The sequence below is a fragment of the Vipera ursinii genome, assembly GCF_947247035.1.
Source record: "Vipera ursinii genome assembly, chromosome: 7".
In the NCBI taxonomy this organism is placed as follows: Eukaryota; Metazoa; Chordata; class Lepidosauria; order Squamata; family Viperidae; genus Vipera; species Vipera ursinii.
In genome coordinates, this window is record NC_139521.1 from 28,889,603 (window position 1) to 28,894,480 (window position 4,878).

Here is a 4,878-nt window from a genome sequence, read left to right on the forward strand (position 1 = left end):
TTTAGCATTTGTTTTCTGCAGAGCTCAAAAGCTTACAGACCAAATTTGCAAAAAATGCTTGACATCATTGTAAATCATTTTTGCCAGTTGACAAAAAAAATTTAAACAAACACAAATCCCCGAGTATTGTCTTTGTATCAAACAGACAAACTTCAGAAATTGTTAGAGAATCTTAAATGCTCATAGCTGTCTATTGTACAGGTGATCATCTGTTTACAACCACAATTGGCACTGGAATTTCCATCATAATTTGTGGCAATTGTAAATTAAGTCAGATCTGATTTTACAAAATTGATGGTCGCCATTAAGCAAATCCCCATTGTCATTAAGCAAATCCACCTTCAACAATGAGTGGTTTGTGCTTTTTTTGTCAGAAATAGGCAAAACAGGTTACAAATTGAAATCACGATAGCCAGATGCTGTAACCTGTAATGCAAGTTGGTTGCTAGGCACCCAAATTGCAATCATGTGACCAGAGGTGGTGCAGTGGTTGTAAGTGCAAGTATAAATTGTAAGTCACTTTTTCCAAGGCCATCATAATTGTAAACTGTTAAGTGGTCATAAGATGAGGATTATCATACTTGAATTTCTAAAATACAGCCTTGAGATTTTTAAGTTCAATTACTGTAATAACTTGATTTTTTTAAAAAGTCAGAATTTCACAAATGTATATTTTAGGTGGAGCTATTTTAGTTTTATTTAAGGAAAACAGTTATCTTTTTGTACAATCAACCTGTGCATTCGGTCCACAATGGGGCATCCTAAAATACCAGTATGATTTTACCAAGGGCCACCCAAATAGTAGGAATCACTACTAGAAATGAGTTCCTTGGCATAAAATATAACCATTTTCTTTTTTGTGCTTAAAATGCCTGTTGAGCTATGCAAAATGATTGATTCAATTATAGTTTAGAGTATTTCTAGCCCCTTCCTTCAGATTTTTTTCCGTTAAGAAAGCTATTTCCAAGAAAATTAAGCTTGCCTTTCTAAATTGCTATTTTAAATGTGATAAAATTATTATAAATGAAAACACTCAAGTATTAAAAATGTTAATAAGACATGTTAATAAACATGCCATCCATCCATAAGTGCAATCTATACTAACCAGGAAACAACTGTGAAGTCCCTTCCAATTTTCTAGGAACAAGTTGAATTTAAGCTCCTATAGTTTATTATAGGTCTATATTATGCCTAATAAAGGACAACCATGCTAGTAAAAGTTGTATTAATTTAAAGTTCATTTTGGAGCTGAATTCAGAAAAGCTACCCAAAATCAGAGGTAGGAAGCAATAGACATATTATCCAGTGAGGTAACTTATTTTTTTTAAATGACTCATAGCATATAGAGGTTGCCTGTCAGAACACCTTTCTTCAGTTTTAAGAGCTGCATAAAATCACTGGTAAAGACATACAAGTGACAAGTGACAAAACATCTCTTTTGCTTCAATATTGAAAGGTAAAGGGGAAATAAAATATGTACTGGTTCTTGCATCCCACAGACTATGCCTTTAAATTGAAGAGAGGTCTGAGACAATGATGTCACTCTTTCAACAGCATACATGCAATTGCATTTCATCACATCTAGCCAGGGTTTCTAGAAATATAAGATCATATTTGTTATAGCTTTAAATAAATCTAAGGAACTAAGATAAGTGAGACAGTTTGATGGAGTTGTTAAAACACATTAGTCAGGAGATTGTGAGTCCTGCCTTAGGTGGGTGAGATTGGGCTGATCTTTCTGACCCCTAAGAAGGAGGCAATGGCAAGAAACTTCCAAAAACTGCAAGGACTTAGCCAAGAGTCAACACTGATTTAAAGGTATAATGAAACAAAACAAAACAAAAAATCTAAGAAAGTATGAGTTCCCTCGAGGCTCTGGAGCAGCTGGAATTATTTTTGTTGAAATTCGGTGATACATTTTCTTGATATTTGGTTTACCGAAGCTTTATAAAAAATACTGTCTGGAAAATGATAGTGGGATTATAAGGTTTAAAATGGGAATTATATATTTTTTTCCCAATCTTACTCTCCCAAATTCCTCAAATAGTATTGAAAAGTAGTTTAGAAATGTCAACAGCTTCAGAAAAAAAGTCTGAGGAAGATTCATTGTTTTTAAGAAGCTTGTTATTTCAACTGAAGAAAAATCTTGTCTCTTTCTCATATTAATCATTTTACCTGCAGTCAACATGAAAGGATCCAGTATAACATTCCAAATATCTTGTGATTTGATTTCTACAATTTTAGTCATGCATAACTGAAACCTTGTTAGTCCTTTTGTCTTCACAAGCTTTTTCAACACTTAAACCTCAGTCTCAGTGGATTCAAGGGAAATCTATATAAGTACAGTAGGTATTAGTGTTGAATACATTGAATTCAGAAATGAATATTTTGCTTCATCAAATAATTTTCATTTTCTAAATTCAATTACATGATATTTGGCAATGCCTCTCAAAGTTGGAATAGGACTAAGAATAACTGGTTCAAATCTCCATTAATTCTCAGATTTAACATAAACCTTGGACAGCCACGAGCACAATCTCATTTTGTTATGGTGGATAGGGTTGAAATACTATGCATATTTGAAGAACATGTTAAAATGTATTTACAAATTAACTATGTATGCATATACATACACAGTACTTAGTACATATCAAATATTTTTATTATGAAAATCAACATCACACTGTTAGACCAATGATTCAAATAATTGTGTACACTAAATGAGATTGGGTAATTGATTGCATCTTTGAATCAGGCTTGACTCCTGATGATTGTCTGGATAAGTCCCTTAGGTTTTCTTGGCAACATTAAATAAGTACATTTCTGTTTCTTTCCAGCCCAGCATGGGAATAACACAAATTGAGGGCTGCATTTCTTTTATACAAAGTATTCTACCACTGAGTTATAAAACATTTGCTTTTCTTTAGTATTAAAAACAAATTATACAGTAGCCATTCTTATTTTCCTTTAATTGGTTCCCTAAAGCACACTGCAGCAAAATTCTAATGTAAGTAATTATGGTACAAAGACAAAATTATTATCACTGTAGTATTGCGAAAATTGTGGCATAAAGTCCATTAAGAGATATAGAAATTTGTATTGTTTCACAATATGAAGTACTACTTGGAAAGTACTTATTTCAGAAAGGTTAAAAGGAATAAGGTAATTAATAGTTGGTAGTTTCTCATCCTAAAAGCCTTCATGAACAATTTTCTTCAGTATATTACACAGGGCAATTTTATTATTTTTCTTTTTTAATGCAAGAGAACCTAAACCCTTACCATTCCACAATAGATAAAAATTGAGATTCAAAATAAGTGACAAGATTGGCTCCTTAGGGCAAATCTATACAGTGAATTCAAAAGATTATGCTTACTTATTACAAATAGTTTTGCTGTAAATAAGTGGCATAAAGGAAAAATTCCAAGAAATGTATAAAGGCTATTATGATCTATTTCTACAATGTCTCTATTAAAGTGCTAACATTCACCAAAATTCACCACTTCCAAGAAGTCAATACATGGTTATACTGATTAAAAATTATTTCAAAATTACCTTTTTCATCCCCCAAGGCGTCAAAGTACTATAAAATTGCAGCATAAAAGCAAAAATACACAACCCGATTTAGAACAATGCTGTCTAAAATCATTGAAAATGATGCATTTATCAGGTCATGGTCAAAAGGTTAACACAATGGAAGTTGTGGTCTCAATACTTCTGGAGAATGCCAGGCTGGGTAATATTACATTTAATATTAATATACCGTATATACTTGAGTATAAGCCGAATTTTTCAGCCCACTTTTTGGGCTGAAAAATTCCACTTCGGCTTATACTCCAGTCAACAAAAAAACTTACCGAGTACTTGTGCGCGGCCGAGGCTTTGGTGCTTCCGGGATCGCGCGCACCTCTCCCAAGCCACCGCCGTCCGGAGACCTGCCGAAGTTTGGGGAGGTTTGGGGAGGTGCGCGTGCACCTCCCCAAACGAAGCCGGGTCTCCGTTCCTCTGCGCCCTGCCTGCCTGCTTCTTTCCACAGCGGAAAGAAGCAGGCAGGCAGGGCTCGGAGGAACGGAGACCCGGCGACGTTTGGGGAGGTTTGGGCGCCTCCCCAAACCTCCCCAAACGTCGCCGGGTCTCCGTTCCTCTGCGCCCTGCCTGCCTGCTTCTTTCCACAGCGGAAAGAAGCAGGCAGGCAGGGGGCGGAGGAACGGAGACCCGGCGACGTTTGGGGAGGTTTGGGCGCCTCCCCAAATATCCCCAAACGTCGCCGGGTCTCCGTTCCTCCGAGCCCTGCCTGCCTGCTTCTTTCCGCTGTGGAAAGAAGCAGGCAGGCAGGGCGCAGAGGAACGGAGACCCGGCGACGTTTGGGGATATTTGGGGAGGCGCCCAAACCTCCCCAAACGTCGCCGGGTCTCCGTTCCTCCGAGCCCTGCCTGCCTGCTTCTTTCCGCTGTGGAAAGAAGCAGGCAGGCAGGGCGCAGAGGAACGGAGACCCGGCGACGTTTGGGGATATTTGGGGAGGCGCCCAAACCTCCCCAAACGTCGCCGGGTCTCCGTTCCTCCGCCCCCTGCCTGCCTGCTTCTTTCCGCTGTGGAAAGAAGCAGGCAGGCAGGGCGCAGAGGAACGGAGACCCGGCGACGTTTGGGGATATTTGGGGAGGCGCCCAAACCTCCCCAAACGTCGCCGGGTCTCCGTTCCTCCGCCCCCTGCCTGCCTGCTTCTTTCCGCTGTGGAAAGAAGCAGGCAGGCAGGGCGCAGAGGAACGGAGACCTGCCGACGTTTGGGGAGGTTTGGGGAGGTCTCCGGACGGCGGCGGCTTGGGAGAGGTGCGCGCGATCCTGGAAGCACCGAAGCAAGTCCTCGGTAAGCTCCGGCGG